The sequence below is a fragment of the Nicotiana sylvestris genome, chromosome 2, assembly GCF_000393655.2.
Source record: "Nicotiana sylvestris chromosome 2, ASM39365v2, whole genome shotgun sequence".
In the NCBI taxonomy this organism is placed as follows: Eukaryota; Viridiplantae; Streptophyta; class Magnoliopsida; order Solanales; family Solanaceae; genus Nicotiana; species Nicotiana sylvestris.
Window position 1 is genome coordinate 110631713 of NC_091058.1, and position 19150 is coordinate 110650862.

Consider the following 19150-nt stretch of genomic DNA (forward strand, 5'->3'; position numbering starts at 1 on the left):
CTTTATTAAAAATTGTGGATAATCTGAAAGGACAAACCAATCTACAATTTGAAAGTACAAGGTCACTGACCGGTTATAGACCTATAGACAACCTTATGTCATGTATGCTAATGGGCTTGTAGCCCATACGGCGTTGCTAATTAAGGGGTATTTGCATCTATATCTGTTTTTTGTGTCACATTTCAACTTGTGTTCGCTTTATAAAAAAAATTGCAAGCGTATCTGCTTTTTCGCATAACTTCAGCATACGGGGCTGAAGTAGCAAAGACAATCACGCAAAACTTCAGCATTCTAGTAGTCGGTCCTGAAGTTCAGCTCTAGAGCTGAAATTTTTGTTTTGTAACTAGCGAACTTCAGCTCTAGAGCTGAAGTTTTTGTGGTGTAACTGGAAACTTCAGCTCTAGAGCTGAAGTTTTTGTGTTGTAACTAGAAACTTCAGCTCTCTCTAGAGCTGAAGTTTTTGTATTGTAACTGGAAACTTCAGCTCTCTCTAGAGCTGAAGTTTTTGTATTGTAACTGAGAAACTTCAGCTCTAAGCTAGCTTCAAATTGATATTTCGTTAGATAGCTGCTATAACTTTGGTGATTCTCGTTGAGATTTTTAGTCATAAAGTATTTGTTCATGCTTATGAGTAATTTATCTGGTAGTAGTAGCATGTTGCAGTTTGCTGGAAGCCATCCAACTCGTTGTTTCTCATTATCATATATCACCATTTTGTCCAGTAGAGAAATATCTGTAGATGAAAAAAACCATCAGAAAGAGAAAGATTAAATGCACAAAGAACTTGGATACCAACTCTCATCAATATCTAGTTCCCCTTTAGTATTTATGCAGATAAAGAACTGTATTTTCTCTTCACTTTGTTGATACTACTATTCCATCGTTATTTATAAATGTTAAAACACAACCTTGCTTTCTTCTGGTGAGGTACTGAAGGGGAGGAGAAAGGGAGCTGAAGTTGTTTAAAAAGTGGGTACAAGTTACAAATTTTTTAAAAAATAGGTATAAGTTAAATGGGGGCGCCCGTACAATTTTTATCTAGTTAAAGCTACAATCATGGGCTTTCTTAAATAATGGCTGAATGCATAAGGAGACCCTTAAACTTGTCCAAAATTTTCACATAGATACTTGAACTACACCTTATTCCTATTGAGCACTTAATCCAAGCTCAAGTGTACCAATTACACCCAATTCAGTAACATGGAACTGTGCGTGTAAGACACATTCTTTAAGAGCGTGAGATGCCATATTTTCTTTTTAATTTATATACCACCACCCTCCGGCTTACTTATTTCTTGCCGCGATATACCACCCCTTCTCCTTGCCCTTTTGTTTTCCATCACTTCTACCACACATTCATTCTTTTCTTTTCCTCTTTTCTATGTTTATATCGTCACTTAGTGGCGGACCCAGAATTTTATGTAAACGGGTTTAATCTTAGAAATACATAACTTTAATCGTAAAATAGTAGTTGTCAAGTGGGTTCAAATAAAATATTTATACAAAATTTACGCAGCTTTAATCGTAATTTATACATATACACAGTATTATTTTTTGATGAAGCGGGTTCAGTTGAGCCCGCTTGCCACCAGGTGCGTCCGCCACTGCCGTCACTGTCACTGTCGCTGCCACCAACTACACTTTAATTTAGAGAAATGCTGAAGGTTGGAAGTTTTTTAGACATAATACTAATGACGCACTGAATGTATTTAAATGCAGTACGTTAAAAATGAATTCCAAACATACCGTGAAATGTTTAGCTGTGAACATTAAAGGGATGTCATTTCAATAATCCTAAAAGCAAAATCCAAACATAATTTGAATATAAGCTCCTTCTTCTACCTCCAGTTTGGCTCCTCCAACAATCACTATCCCTGCTGCTTCACCACCACCAGTTAGCTCTCCACCACCGACTCCGTTGCCGGCCGCTGCCATGTAACCCCCAGAAATTTACAACCTTCCACCATCGTATTGTCTTTAATATGTTTCTCGACGTAAAGAGGAAGAAGGAAGAAGACATGCTAAAGTGTTTCCACCGCCGGCCACCATCGGTCAATGTTATTTCCTTTTTAATTTTAACACATTGACCGTTTTATTTTCTTTGTTGACGTGTCAATTTTTCATTGGTTTGACCTCCCATGTTATTGGCAAGTGATATTCACACACACTAGTTTATTTAGAGTTGTCAAAATTTGTGTTCAATTGGTACATTTTTCATAGAGATTAAGTGTTTAATAGGAATAAGGCTTAGTTTGAGTGTCCAAACGAAAAATTTGGACAAGTTTAAGGGCCATGTATGTATTCAGCCTTAAATAAATCATTTGTTGAAGAGGAACCACTGTTGTTTAGTGACTATTAATTTTCTATAGCTACCATATACATAATTACTTCCTATATCTACTATTCAGTTGTTACAATAGTGTATTCGCTGTATTCGCATTGTTGTATTCATGAATACAGCAACAAAAAGCGCCTAAAAATCAAGGTAGTCCAGCTGTACGCGCATGTATTCACATGTATTCAGCAGCAAAAAGTGTCTAAAATCAGGGCAGTCAACTGTACGCGCATATATTCGCGCTGTTGTATTCATGAATACAGCAATAAAAAGCGCCTAAAATCAGGGCAGTCCAGCTTTACACGCATGTATTCACATGTATTCCTGCCATGTATTCATGAATATAACAGCAAAAAGCGCCTAAAATCAGGGCAGTCCAGTTGTACGCGCATGTATTCGCCCTGCTGTATTCATGAATACAACAGTAAAAACGCTTAAATTCAGGGCAGTCCAGCTGTATACGCATGTATTCACTTGTATTAGCGCCATGCATTCATGAATACAGTAACGACAATCACATTAAAATTAGGTATGTCTAGCTGTCTAAGAGAGAGGAAAAACATAAATAGTGTATTTCATGCCCCAATGGTAGCATATACCATAAATACTTATTTTGCTATAAAATATAAAATGTAGCTATAGAAAATAATATTTTAAGATGATTTTGATTTATAATAAATAGGGTATATACCTTTGCTATAGGAGGTAAAATTTTCTTTGTTAAAATAGTAAATGTTGTTAAATTTTCAATTGTTACAATAAATGTGAAAATATAGTTCAAAATTTAATAAATCAAAGTAAATATAAGGAAGGAGTTGGAGTAATTGAAACACTTGCCAAAATCGGATCCTCTCTCAGTTTCTCCCTGTTACAAAATACCTAACCATGTTATCTAGCCGACACACAAGTATTTTTAGGCACTGGACAGCTAATCCTTAGTACCAAAAACTACTATGCACCTCCTTTATAAAATAAGGCGATATCTACTGTTAGAATTAATAAAATTTTGTTTGTTAATTTATCATAAAGAAAAGGAGAAAAAAATGCAAAAGTAGCTGTATATATAGGTATAATAGGAGAGTGCGGAATCAAAATGTGGTTTTTTTTTTACTCAAAATACGCAAATAAGTGTAAAAAGAAAAGTTACCAAACTATATATAACGCCACAAATAGTGGCGCTATACAGTAACGTTAACTGCACCGTTACTGTATAGCGCCACTATTTGTGGCGTTATACTGACACACCTTACATAGCGCCATTAATAATGGCGCTATACCCCTTATTACCTGACCCCACCAATAATTTCTGGGTTCAATAATTTAAATGCGTATAAAGCCACTTTTTGTGGCGCTATTGATACAAAAAAAAAATCCCGGCTAGCCATTTCCTATATAAACATCGTAGAATCGCCACAACTTCATTCAAAAAATTTTTTTAACTCTTGTTGGTTTCTATTGTTGTTAAATTCTCCAGCATTTTTTCATTATGTCTGAAGAACGTAGAATAAGAGTATCATTATATTGGGGGGGGTGAGGTTGTGATGGAGAATAACTCTGTGGGCTACAGTTTACCTGCTAAGTGTAATGTTAAATTGCCACTTTCAATGGAGTACGAAACATTGATATCGTTGTTATGCAAAAAAATGAGTGTGAGAAAACGTTCAGTGATACTCAAAGTAACCGGAAGATATCCGTATTCCGTTACGCCGCAAGGGGTTGCTTTTTACTCAGAGTTTAACATCGACGATGATGACACTTTGAGTGATTTCTTGAGGACTCCGGACGAATGCCGGGAATTTCTTGTAATCACAATGTTGGAGATGTACGTGAAGGTCGAAGACGTTCCAAAAAATGAGGTTGTGCGTAGTAGAGATAACCCCCAGTCATCGGGTGGTTATTCTGGATCAGTTTTTGCCGGACATGTTCCGGATGAAAGATTTTTTCTTGATTTAAATTTATCACCGTCGGCGAATGAGCAGCGAGAAAATAATTTATACCCTGCTTTCCATAATTCACAAGAAGAGTGGTAAACTTCAATTTTCATTTGTGTTAATTATGTATATTTTTGCGTATTGAATTAATTTTAACGCTCATTTATTTAATAGGGGGTACCGGCCGGATATGAATTTTACAAGTGGCCCATCCGGTAGTCATCACCTAACTGAAAACGTCCATCATGGAATGTCATCACATTACGACTTGTAAGTGAAAAGCTACAGCCATATATAAAGCATTTATTAATTTAGTAGCTTATATTTTTGTTGAAATGTGCAGTGAAAACGATCAAGTTGAACTACCCGTACTCACTCAATTGCCCGAAAACGACGTATTACATCAGGATCTGGCAGATGAACAGAGTGAGGAAGAGAACATCGATTACGATAACAATGCCGATGAATCGGGAGACGAGACACCATTTGCTCGTGAGCATGGTGATGAAGAGGACGAGGAGGAAGGACCCGATTTGAAGAGAGCCCCCCATAGACGAAAAGTGAACGAGTCTGAAGTGTCGTTTCATTCAAGGGAGATTCCTTATATTGATAACTTGCCAGCCGTGCCGGATGTGGAAGCTCTCGCAAGGGATTTTGATGAAATCCGGACAGCAATGTGGGATGAGTCTAGACCAACGGTGCTTGCAAAGGGGATGCTTTTTCCTGATAAAGCACGCGTAAGCAGGGCTTGTAAAATGCACAATGTTAAAGAGTGTCGTGAGATGCAGGTATCGGAGTCAAGTCCGACGGTATACAAGGCTATTTGCCGCAGGTGGTTTTGGCCATGTAATTGGATGTTGCGTGCGTCGAAGAAGAAAACAGGTATGTGGAAAGTGGGTAAATACATTCCCACCCACACATGCGAAATGGACACTTTCAACGGGAATCACTTCAACTTGGATATTGACTTGATATCTCTTGTACTTATTCCGCACATCGAAGCGTCCATAAGGTATAAAATCAAAGAGTGCATTACAGCAGTCCACCAGGAATATGGCCACACAATTACTAAAAGAAAGGCATATCTTGGGCGCAAAAGAGCGTTTGAAATAGTCTATGGTAACTGGGATAAGTCATTTGTAGATCTGCCTAGGTACATGGCTGCACTGCAACACTTTAACCCCGGAACAGTTATTGAATGGAAGCTTGAGCGGAGTCCGGGTAAACCAGAATATATATTCAATTACGTGTTCTGGGCGTTTAAGCCAGCAATTGATGGTTTTCCGTATTGCCGGCCCGTAATATCCATAGACGGAACTCATGTCTATGGAAAGTACGATATCAAGCTATTGATAGCCGTGGCAGTGGATGCTAATGGACAGATATTTCCTCTAGCCTTTGCTATTTGTGCAAATGAAAGCACATAGACGTGGACAATGTTTTTGAACCACTTGAAAGAGCACGTTATCAAACATCGTTCAGGTATTTGTCTAATATCTGATCGGCACGGGGGTATATTAAGTTCTGTGGAGAACCTTCCTGCCTGGCAAGAACCTTATGCATACCACTGTTACTGTGTGAGGCACTTTAAGGCCAATTTCAAGAAGGCACATCCCAAAAAAATCTACATGATTTGATGTGGATGGCAGCAACAGACCACCAACAACATAAATTCCGGAGGCATATGGATTCTATCAGGCAAGAAGACGATGCAGCATATCGTTGGTTAATGCGACATGATCCTGAAAAGTGGACGTTGCATGCAGATGGTGGCAGACGCTGGGGAATTCTTACTACAAACGTGTCAGAATCCTTCAACGGGTTATTAAAGTCGGCAAGAGGATTGCCCGTCACAGCCATGGTGCGTATGTCGTTCAAGCAGATGGCGGAGAGGTTTGTACAACGGTCTGCAGCTGCAACGGAATTGATGGAAAGGGGTGTTGAATTTATGCCAAGTGCCTATGAAGAGATTAGAGAAATACAGACGGCGAGCACATTGGCATTCCTTTTTGCAATATGATAACGAACGAGGTATTTTTGAAGTTCGCACCGCTATCCATAATAATCGGGGTAATAATGTACATACTGTAAATGAATCCACAAGGTTATGCTCATGTGGGAAATGGTCAATCTACCACATGCCTTGTTCACATGCCATCAAGTGTTTTCAACGTGTTGGTTATGCGGAGACCAACTATATTGATCAACAATATAGTGTTTCCAAATACCTAAACACATATAGTGGTCAGTTGCAACCAGTGGGTTCTGAGCATTACTGGCCCCCAGAACCATTTAAAATGGTGTGTAACAAGTCCTATTTGCGTAAAAGACAGGTGCAGAAGAGAACGCGTATACGGAACCAAATGGATGTTAGTGATATCGTATATGCACGCAAATGTGGTATATGCTCGCAAACAGGCCACGACCGTAGAAAATGTCCTTTGGGTGGCAACAATAATCAAGCTCAGGGCGGGTGTTCTTCTATTGTACCTAACTACCCATGAGTTCATGTTGTAATAATTAGTTGTTATGTATACGATTTAAGTATTTATGAAATAATATTTTCTTGTTTGTTAATTATGATTTGTACTTTCCCTTTTTACCTATTTAAATAATAATTTAATATAATTATCGGTATATTTATTATGTGTGTTGTCTTGTCGCTATCACGACATTTAATACACAAAATATACATATGGCGCTATGTGTGTCTTGTCTTGTCGAACTGAAAAAGCTGAAAACATCATGATATGACGCCATTAGATATGTGTGACCGGCTGACATAAAATCGTCTTGTCAACATCATGATATGACGCCATTAGATATGGCGCTATATGTGTGTTGTTTAGCCTATAAATAATGGGGTCATTGTAGTTATTTTGTGTGCTAAAATTTCCCCTGAGAAATATTTCATTAAAAGTAAGTAAGGTTTTTATTATAAGCAAATATTTCACAAATGGCTCAACCTGGTCGTCCACCAATTTGCTTATGTGGAAAACCATGCATGATGGATTGTGGGTGGGAAGGTGCTAACGTTGGACGCCGCTATTGGTGTTGTATGAACAAGTTGTACAAGCAACCCGACGAACCTACTTGTGAATTTGATGAATGGGCTGAGGAACCATGTTATCAGGAAAGCTACAGGGATAGATTACAGGAATTTCATAATATGTTGTTATACCAGCATAGAATACAAAAGGAGGGAGATAGAATTATTACAGAAATGAGGGAGAAACTGAAGGAGGTGGAAGATAAAAAATGGAGAGCAGAATGGAATTGTGAAGCACACAAGGAACGCAACGAAAAATATAAACGGGAACTTGCGGAGGTGAAGGCGAGAGTGAAAGAGTTAGAAGAAGAAAAAGAACAAATGGAAGAACGATTTAAGTGGTTGGAGCGAAGAATAAATGACAACTGAGGATGGAGCATTGGCGTGTATGTGTTTAGTGTCATTTTCATATGTCATGTATTTTTATTATGTTGGCCTGTTATGTTTGTGTTTGTGTTGTAGTAATGTTTTCCTTGTTTGTTGTACTAAATTTTATTTTAATTTAAGTGGAAGTTAAGTTTAAGTTGTTGTGTTACTATACCAAATACTATAAAACGAAATGAGAACTAAAAAAAAGTAACTGTCATATTCGACTAAATATTGTTGTTAATGTATACAAAAATATTATTTACACCAAAAAACATAAAAATGGAAGACCGAATCAATGTGTCCCGCATCCGGTGTGTCTCAAAGTAGCCGTTGGCCTGAGGCGCATCCCCTGCCGCCCGGGTACGCTATCAGGATCATCATCATCAAGTCGTCTCCTTATGGCCGGATGCGGCACAGGATGACATGTATCGGTGGTGCTGTCAGGTCCAGTAGAAGGCTACATAATAATATCAAACTTAGTATAGAAAACTACATAACAATTCACAAAAATTTATATTGTCTTACCATAATCGTGTCTGGATCCTGAATGTAGTCATCTGTCGCAGCATCGCATGAAGCCTAAAAAAGTAAATTAATAAAGTTAAAGAAAATAAATAAGTTATAGTAAAAACAGTAATAAAATTAATACTAATAAACTCATACCTGCGCATGTGATGAGCTGTCATAACTCAGTCGGTGCCCACTATCAAAATCTCGGATCGGTCGAGACTCATCAGTGGTAGACGGGCCAGGGAAATATTTACCCAACTCCACTCCTTGAAAATCCGAGCCCGTGATCAAGAATTGACCCGATGGGGTCACCTGCGACGTCCTTGGAGTGTCATAAATGCCAAGGCTGTAAGACGGCATGTCGGTCTCATGCATGCCACCTCCCATATCAGCAGCAACATCATCAGCAGGAGCCTCAAAGCCCCCTTGCTGGGGACCTCCTCTCCGCCCACGACCACATCGTCCAACATCAGCAGGTCGTCGTGGAGCAGCAGCAGCTCGTCGGCCACCACCCCTTGGCATACCACGACCTCGCTGGTACGTGGCTGGGTCAGCATAATCTGGCTGGTGTGCCAAACGCTGATCCGATCGGCCTCGCTGCAGTGTCTGGGCAGCCACATCCATTAAGCGACGACTATAGTCCTGCATGATCACAGGATCGTGGACATAACTCTGCATCTCCTGCCCCATACGATATACGGTATGCAATCCAATCGCCTGCACAAAAGTTTTTAATATATACTACGTATTTGACTAGAAATTACTATTAATGTAATTGATAATAACAGAAAACATACCAGAGCCTCATGTCTCCCGGCGTATGAGACGTACCGACCATCTACCTGATGAACTGGGTTCCCGATAAAAAGTCGGGAAACAGTGCGGTACCATTCCATATAAACTTCGATAGGAAAGTGTTGCGGAGCTGGGGTCAAGTCCCCTCGGCTGTCCCAAATACCCAACTGCGCTATCAGCCAATCAATAAATGTGTCGTCCACTCTCATCCGATCATCCCTCTCATAATGTAAAGGATCCCATGCAGGCCGAGTCGGTATAGACTGCGGAAATCCAAACTGACGAAATACTCGCTCTGAGGCATGATGCTCAACAATATCGAGGCACGTGAGAGGGACGAAAGCCCTCCAAATATGGCGGCCGTGCGTGCAATAAGCTGGCAGGGTACCTATCAGCTCTTCGCTGTACGACGTCCAGATGAACTATCAAATAATAACACAAACCGTTAGTATGCGCAACACCTAGTTAAACAATAATTGGTAAGTTTAGTTAGATATTCACCTGTGCATCCTCCAGAAAATCCAACACATCCCTACAGAAGGGGAGATTATGATGGCCATGATACTCTCGTGCAAGTCTACGACGCAATACCCACCTACAAGCTAGAGGGAGATCAGGAATATGTACATTAGCCGGTAGCTGTGGTAGAGGTGGCCGAAGTTGCAGAAATCGCTCCCACACCCAAACCTAAAACAGAAAGTTGACGTAAAGATTAACTATAACAAGGTAGAATTGTAACTAAACGACAAATTATTTGAATAAGTTGTCACCTGTAGAAGTGGCAGAAAGCCAGAAACGTCTCTCTGTGTGCCCATGGATGCCCGGCACATCTGCCTGTACAAAAAAGATAGGACAACACCACCCCAGCTGTAGCTGACTGTATCATCGAAGTCCGCAATATGATGCAGAAAACAGAGGCTCACTAGGTTCCCCGAAGTGTTCGGGAACAAGACCCCCCAAATAGAAGGAGCAACAACAGCCTCGTATATTGCTCCACATCCACCTCCGCTGAGTCGTCGGTGATAGTATCGTGGATCTGCACCAAGTGGTCTCTAATGGGGACCAACTGCATAAGATTGCTCCCAATTGCTACATCTGGGTCCTCGGACCTGAAGCCCGTGAGCCTGTGCAGCATATCCATATATGAAGCCCGGTTAAAATATCTCATATTCCCAGGCAGTAAAACTGGCAAGCCATCGGTGGACAGGCCATATAAAATCTCGACGTCCTGGAGTGTGATGGTGGCTTCGCCGATGGGCAGATGGAAAGTGTGCGTCTCCGGTCGCCACCGCTCAATCAACGCCGTGATCAAATCATAGTCGAGCTGTATCCGGCCAATGCTAATGATTCTATATAATCCCATCTCCTCCAGGTGATGGACCACATGGGGATGTAGAACGCGGGGAGGAGTCAAAAACTCCCACAATAAATCCACTCTCCTGCCCCGAAAAGTCTGCGTAAGCAACTCTCCCCCATATATGCTCGGATCTATGCTGGGGCTGTAGGGGTAGTAGCTCCGACGTCCGAGGGCCGGGATGTATAGGTGCATCCATGTCGTCAACTGCAAATTCATAATTTTTAATAACTATCATTAAAATTTATGTGTGTTTTTTATAATTTAAATTCATATTTTTTAACAACTTAATTGTAAAAATTATATATATACTTATGGGTTTCGTGCTAGATTTTCTGAGGCCCAGTGGTACCAAACTATCATTAATAATTTTATGTTTTTTTAATAATTTTTATTCATATTTTTTAATAACTTAATTGTAAAAATTATATATATATATATATAATTTTTATAATTATGGGTTTCGTGCTAGATTTTCTGAAGCTCAGTGGTACCAAACTATCATTAATAATTTTATGTTTTTTTAATAATTTTTATTCATATTTATTTAATAACTTAATTGTAAAAATAATATATATATATATATATATATATATATATATATATATATAATTTTTATAATTATGGGTTTCGTGCTAGATTTTCTGAGGCCCAGTAGTACCAAACTATCATTAATAATTTTATGTTTTTTTAATAATTTTTATTCATATTTTTTAATAAATTAATTGTAAGAATTATATATATATATATAAGTATGGGTTTCGTGCTAGAATATAAGATAATTAAACAATTACTACACAATACTACGCTACAAGGCTCTACATTTTACTACGCTAAAAGGGTCTACGTTTTACTACGCTAAAAAGGTCTACGTTTTACTACGCTAAAAAGGTCTACATTTTACTACGCTAAAAAATAATCTAAACTAAACGGCATAAAAACACATAAATATACATGAGGATATTAACAAACACATTTTTTTAGACTAATTTATATATTTTTATACAACACTAAAATTAAATTCGGATAAAATTTAACATGCTAGTTTCGGAAAAAATAAACACAAACCGAAATAGAACACATACAAATCAAGTAATATGCATTGTTATAAAAGTGTCAACTTAAAATAAATCGAAATACCTCGATTTAGAATTTTCGGAATGTAAATAGATCGAAATTTTGACTCCGGAAGAGTGAATCCACAATAACACGAAGCTCTACTCGACAGTGGGACCACCAATATTCAACTTTTATGTGACGGGGGGACCCAATTTTTTTTTAAAAGAATTGGGGCAGAATCGGTGGTGGTGGTGGTGGTGGACCAGAAATGAGAAATGAGGGAGATGGAACGAAGAAGAAGAAGACGGAGGATTTTTATTAAGGGGTATAGCGCCACTATTAATGGCGCTATGTGTTCAGGTAATAAGGGGTATAGCGCCATTATTAATGGCGCTATGTAAGGTGTGTCAGTATAACGCCACAAATAGTGGCGCTATATAGTAACAGTGCAGTTAACGTTACTGTATAGCGCCACTATTTGTGGCGTTATATATAGTTTGGTAACTTTTTTTTTTTACACTTATTTACGTATTTTGAGTAAAAAAAAATCACATTTTGGTTCCGCACTCTATAATAGGACGCGAATTGCCAAATTTGGATGCCTCCCTCAATTGTCCTACCTATTACATTGTTACATTAACATCTTCGTAGTTCGTACCCCTGGTGTCTAGCCAACACACACTATATGCACGCTTTGGTAACATAAAGCTATATTTGTTGTTAGAAACTATAACCCTCCATTAAAAGGAAAAGATATTATTTCTTTATTGGTTCGTTAAAGAAAATGATATTTTTTTAAATTTAGAAATAATTTGACTTGAACTTTTCATTTTACTCTTAATATCCTTTTTTATAGCAGCACAAATTTTATGTCATGATTAAGATTACAAATTTCAAAAAACTTATTGGAATAACATATGTAGAAAATTATAAATTTTAAAACTCTTTCTTTATTTTTTAAACTTCATATCCAATTAAACTATATCATGTAAATGTAATTTGCATGTGTAGCGGCAGCTATATAGGGAGAGAATAGGAATAATAAGGAGCATAGTTACCAAAATTGGATGCCTCCCATACTTGTCCTAACTCCAAAATTAAAGTACTTATTTGCCAAAATTTGGATGCCTGTCACTTTGTCCTCCCTATAACATAGATTGTGTATCTAGCCGATACCCAATTATGTTAGCTACCAGACAGTCAGCCTACACATAATCCCAAACCTTACTATGGCCACAACACTATATTTCCTATTTCCTACGAGTCTACGACACAAGACCATATATCACATATTATTTCGTGGTTTCAAATTTTAATAATTCTCCAAGAAGATATCATTTGTTATATTTTTTACTTCTCACTCCTATAAACTAAAACTAAATCATTGAGACAGGAAAGGGCCAACATACTCGTGCATGCCAAACTTGGTCTGGGACATAAACATCAGTTTTGAGGAGCAAAATAGTAGCCACAAGTTGCACAATCCAAGTTAACCATTTATTCTGAAAAGAAATTGGATGAGGATATAATTGATTTAATTCTTTTGGACTTATCTTTCCCTGTCCTCTAACTATTTATATATATATAAAAGAGGGAAAATACACTACTAAAAATATCTGTTTACCGACGCAACAGGATCGCCGGACTTTTTTCCGTCGATATTCCGAAGGACTTTCCGATGGAGTCTCTCGGTACTTTTGAGCTTTTTAATTTCTAATTTTTTTAAAAAAGAACCGACGGACTTCTGTCGGTAAATAATGATATTTTGACCGGTCAAAATTTAAATGGCGTATCGACAAACTCCGTTGGTAATTTACCGACGGACTCCCTCGGAACATTTTGTATTTATATTTTTGAATTATTTTTTTTAGGTACCGACGGTGTTTCTCGGTACTTTTAAAAAAAAATGAAAAAGAAAATAAAGTTATTGACGTAGTCAATCCTACTGCATTTACATAATAATTTGAATTTTGTTCTTACAATACCGATGGACTTCCGTCGGTAATTTAAATATATAATCTTATAGATCATTATTTTGTATTTTTTATTACACAATACCGAAGGAGACTGTCGGTAAGTCCCTCGATAAGTATTTACTTAATTATCTTAGTGGTTGATTAGCCAATTTATTGAAATTTACACTAAGTAGAGGTAATACACTACTTAAAAATATATTGGTGGAAATTAGCTTAGTAATTTATAATCACACAAAGTAAAAGTAAATTTGTAGTATCCTTAACTATATAGATTAACCTATACATTAATAATTACACACTAAGAAGAAGTGTATCAGTTGTTTCCGTAAGAAATATTAGTGATAGTTTATCTTATAAATTGATAATTACCATAAGTAGAAGTGTATTAATGCATGGTCTCCTTAAGTAACGTTAGCTTAGTAATTTATATACACACAAAGTAAAAGTAAATTTGTAGTATCCTTAACTACATAGATTAACCTATACGTTAATATTTACACACTAAGAAGAAGTGTATTAGTTGTTTCCGCAAGAAATATTAGTGATGATTTATCTTATAAATTGATAATTACTGTAAGTAGAAGTGTATTAATGCATGGTGTCCTTAAGTAACGTTAACAATTAGTGAACTAGTGGTATCCTTATATAAGTAACGTTAGTGATTGATTAGCCAATATATTGATAATTATACACTAAATAGAAGTTTATTAATGATATTTGTGAGAAATGTTTGTGATTGTTTATCTTTAGTTTGATAATTAAAGTAAGTGGATGTTTATTAGTGGTATCGTTAATTAATATTAGTCGTATTCTAAAGTAACGCTAGTGATTCATTAGCCTATACATTGATAATTATACTAATTAAGTATGTATTAATATAGTCTTAAAAACTATTACTGATTCATTATCTTATGCATTAAGAATTACACTAAGTAGGAGTGTATTAGTAATATCAGTAAGAAATATTAGCGATTGATTAACTTATAAATTGATAATTACATAAAGCAGATGCATATCAGTGGTATGCTTAAGTAATGTTAATGATTGATTAGCCTATCTATTAGTAATTACACTGATTAAGTAAAAGTTTATCAGTAGTAGTCTTAAGAACTATTACTAATTGATTAGGTTATACGTGAGAAATGTTAGCGATTAATTTGGTTATAAATTGATAACTACAAAAAGTAGCTACGTATTAGTGGTATCCTTAAAGTACATATATATTAGAAGTATATTGGAAGTATTCTTAGTTCTCACAGTCAGCAAAAGTGTATTAGAAATATATCAATAAGAAATGTTAGTGATTGGTTAGCTTATAAATGGATAATTACAGAAAGTAGATGCGTATTAGTGGTATCCTTAAGTAATATTGATGATTGATTAGCCCATGTATTAATAATTAGACTAATTAAGTAGAAGTGTATTAATAGTATTCTTAAGAACTATTACTGATTGATTAGCTTATACATTGAGAATTACACTAGGTAAAAGTGTATTAGTAATACCAGTAAGAAAAATTAGTGATGGATTAGCCTATACACTGAAAATTCTACTAAGTAGAAGTGTATTAGCAATGTCTTAAGAAATATTACTCATTGTTTAGTTTATAAAATGATAACTACACTAAGTAGAAGTGCATTAGTGGTATCCTTAAATAATATTAGTGATTGATTAGACTATTAATTAATTACGTGAAAGTGGTTTAGTAGTAATTAGCTTGTAAATTAATAATAACATTAGCTTACGATTTATTTTAAATTATTAATATTAATTTTATTGTTAATTAATGCTAAAAGATGAATTCCCTTGAAAATATTACAATATATATATATATTATTTATTACATAAATATAGTTGTAAAATTTTACTTCCCTTTATTCTTAGTTATTTTTTTAATATCTCCCACCTTTTATTTTCACTATACGTTCCTTTCCCCCCATTTTTTTGGTTACCCGCTTACACCCAGTTGTTTCCCTTTTTAGTTTTAGGTTTAGAAATCTAAAATCCACCATTTTCAAACCTTACTTCAACTAAGACAAACCATAGACAAATCTCTCCAGCTCTCTCGCTGTGAGTTGCGTCTGATTTCTAGCTTTTGCTTTCTCTCGCGGTTCGCAACAGGTACGATCTCGATCTCCCCCCTCTCTCTCTAGCTATCTATATTCTGCTCCTCTTTTCTATTTCATCTCTCTCTCTCTCAATCTTCTGCTCCTTTTCTTTGTGTGTTCATCTCTTGCTCTTTAAATGTTTGGTAAGTTATTATTGAAAGAAGATGTGCACAAATGGGTTAGGATTTTTGATACAATCAAAATTACTGAAAGAAGACAAAGGAGATTGCAATATTGAAGACAAAGTTGTTGGCTCCCTGCAGATTGCGGGAAGTAGCGCAGTCGGCCATAGTTGTTCCATCTTTGTCTTTTACTTCTTAGCTTAATCAATTTACTTTTTTTTTTTTGAGTTTTGCAAGCCTTTTGGTAGTTATCTATCACACGCTTTCTTTTCCATCCCATCCAAAAGAATTAACAGTGTTCATACTTACTTTCACGTAACTTAAATATCTACTCTACTGGTTAGTCATACAGGTTTTTTACCGATTTGCTTTGGTGGGAAAGTTTACTCTAGCTTATGTTTTTCGGGTTAATCTGACATGTAAAAGATTCAATTGCAGCGAATCCATTTGTCCCCAACAAACCATCAAAGAACAACAATCTGGAGCTCCATTTATATGTACTACCCCCTTAAAGGTATGTCTAACAATTTGGAGTTCCATGTTGATGGACTTTCTTTTGAGTCTGGATACATTTTTATTCCCTGGTCTCAAAGTAATGTAGATTTTTTTGTTTTCTGAAAATTATCTTAGAGTGAATAGACAGTTAAAATAATATATATATATATATATATATATATATATATATATATATATATATATATATATATATATTTGACTCTGTAAACACAGTTGGATTCATTTTTTATTCTTCTACCTTAGTATCTTATAAAAGGCTAGAGTAAGAGATGATTCTAATATGACAAAGTAATATAGAGCAAGAAAATATTATCTAGAAAATAATAAATTTGTTGTTTGTATATGTAGATGGAACATCGTATGTGGATGTACGATAGGAATATTCCTAATCGGCGGGGTTTAAGAGATGAATTTGTACAAGGTGTTGATGATTCTTTTATAATGATTGTCTATATACCAAATTTTACTTTTAATGTAGAATCGATATAGAGAAGCAGTGGAAAAGTTCGCTAGGAGTCAGCTGACCGATGAGCAAAGCCAGCCAATCATGCCATCGGAGGAAGGAACTCTCCCATTGTGGTTGAACGTGGTTGGAGGCGTGTATAAGGGTAGAGCATACAACCTTTCCTCCGAGCGCAATTTTCATTGCCTCGCGTGTGGACTACAAGGTATATACCTTTTGGTTAATAAGCTCTTCTTTTTGAAAGCTGTGTTTCGGAATCAGTTAAAAGAATAACATATTATGGAAATACAACCTTTTGGTTTCATGTGTTTACATGTATGGTTCAGTTCGGTTGTCAAAAAATATATGGCTTAGATAACTGTAATGTCTGTTACTTCAATCAGGTTTTTTGTAAAGCAAATATTGTGAATTAAACCATAATGGAGAAGGTGTCGCATATTAGGTTCTAGCATAGCGCAGTATATGTTTTCTTGCATGTTAGTTTACCCTTGAGAAGTCAGAGATCGATCTTATTCGCTGCCGAGAGATCTGATTACTTTACTTGTTTTGTTCTTTTAGGTACTCAATGTTTTTCGATATTTGCTTTTAATCCATGAATTTGGATTTCCCTTTCTTGATGTCTTTTCCAACGCTTAATATTTTACGAATTTTCGATGCGGAATAAGATTGACTAACTACGAATTATTTTTGTGATGCAAGTCGTTAAATTGTTTCTTGGATAATGTTATACTATAGAGGTTATGGTGAGGCAGTGATTCTTCTTGAATATGTGGAGATCTCTTTACAGATTTTCAATCTACACTTAACCACATGACTATTATGACTCATCTAAATGCCTTGTTCTGCACTCTTTGAATTGTAATAGTTCTGTGATATGCATTGCTGTAAAAATTTTGTACTAACTTGAGTCTTTATGCTTGTCTGATAGTATGTTCCTTGGTTGAAAATGCCCATGTTTTCTGTTTTTGATGCTTCCTTGTAGTGTAGGAATCAGGAATGTTTAGTCCAAAGTCATTGCATTGCCTTAAAATAGTGTTATTCAATTCTAACTCTTTGTGTATTTTTTCACTTCTCTTTTGTGGATTACAAGGTATTGGTACATCCGCCACCGTGCAAAATGAGGACCTTAGGAGATGTGTCGAACGATTCAACAACTTTCTAGGAACGGTGCAGATGAACGAGAAAAAAAAAACATGAAGAGAAGATTAGAGACGCACTTAGGAATGACATTGACTCCCTCAAGGCTCAAGTGAATCACTTAATTGGCCTGCCCCGCTCTCAGCTAAAAAGCCACATTTATGAAGAGGATGAAAGTGACGGAAATAATACAAATGATGAATAAGATGAGGGGGAATCCGAAGATGAGTGATTTTATGTTTGGTTGGATTGTTGTTTAGTTGGATGTTAACTTTGAATGTTACATTTTGATGCTTGGTTGGATAGTTTTGATGTTTGATGGGATAGTTTGGATATTTGGATGTTTGATGGGATAATTTGGATGTTTGGATATAGTTTATAAAGTTTTGTTGTTGTTAAGTTGAGTTTTATTGTGGTTGCATTTTAGTTTGTATTGTAATATTCTGCTGACATGTGGTGCAACAAAAAACTAGGCACTGCCTGCCAAAAATGTATCAAATTTATAGAGGGACCTACCGACAGAGTCCGTCGGAACAATTATTCATTTTCAATCCAGAATTCTTAATTAGCGAGGGAGTCCGTCGATAGACTTGAACCAAATTTTCAGATTTGGTTGAAAATACCGACGGATTCATATTTTAAATTTTTATATTACTAAATTAAAATTCTAAACTTACTGATGGTGTCCGTCGGCATTATTAAATTATTATTTTTAATTTACCGACGGATATCCGTCGGTATTGATATTATTAATATTATATTATTTTATAACATACCGACGGATATTCGCCGGTAAGTAAAATTATTTGACCAAATGTTGTCAGAAATGTACCGATGACTTTCCGATGGGGTCCATCCGTAAGTTACCGACGGATTCTGTCGGTACATTTTACCGAGGAAGGATTTACCTACCAACCACTTACCGACAAACTTCTACCGGTAAAGCCTTGTTACCGACGGACATCTGTCGATAACTTGCGTCGGTAAACAGGTGATTTTTAGTAGTGATAGGAGATGAGTTGGCACCTCTCTTTAGCCAAGGATCCTATTTATTTATTTTCTCCTTTTTTTTGGTTTTTCCTTCTTCTTTACCTGTTTCATGCTTTTTTTATGCTTTCAAGATGGAATTAGAGGAGACTTAAGTGCCTAAATAATTAGTAAAGTAAATGGGATGGAAATAAATGATGAAAGAACGTTACTTTACAAGGCTTTTTTTTCATCTTGCTATTCTTTATTGCATTTTATGAATCCATAAATATTGTTAAAAGTTACGTTTCATCCTCAAATATAGTGAACTAATTAGTTGAGAAAGTGGAAACTATTCTTAACCAATGTATTTGTTGGCACAAAATTCTTAAGAAAGCAGAAGCAAGAGTTTTGTGAATCCTCCATCATTGAGACGCCGATAGGAGCGGTGAATGAAGAG

The 19150-nt window shown here is 36.2% G+C and overlaps 2 long non-coding RNA genes across 2 annotated transcripts; one reads left to right on the plus strand and one right to left on the minus strand.

The window, feature by feature from the left end:
* Window positions 1-7956: 7956 nt before the first annotated feature.
* On the minus strand, window positions 7957-8463 carry LOC138886375 (uncharacterized). The gene is made up of 3 exons (XR_011405085.1): window positions 8348-8463; window positions 8210-8263; window positions 7957-8141 (listed from the first exon to the last, which is right to left on the minus strand). It is a non-coding gene; the product is annotated as an uncharacterized lncRNA (long non-coding RNA).
* A 6874-nt stretch (window positions 8464-15337) lies between these two features.
* Window positions 15338-18275, plus strand: LOC104244142 (uncharacterized). The gene is made up of 4 exons (XR_715409.2): window positions 15338-15499; window positions 16047-16122; window positions 16603-16792; window positions 17678-18275. It is a non-coding gene; the product is annotated as an uncharacterized lncRNA (long non-coding RNA).
* The last annotated feature ends 875 nt before the right edge of the window (window positions 18276-19150 follow it).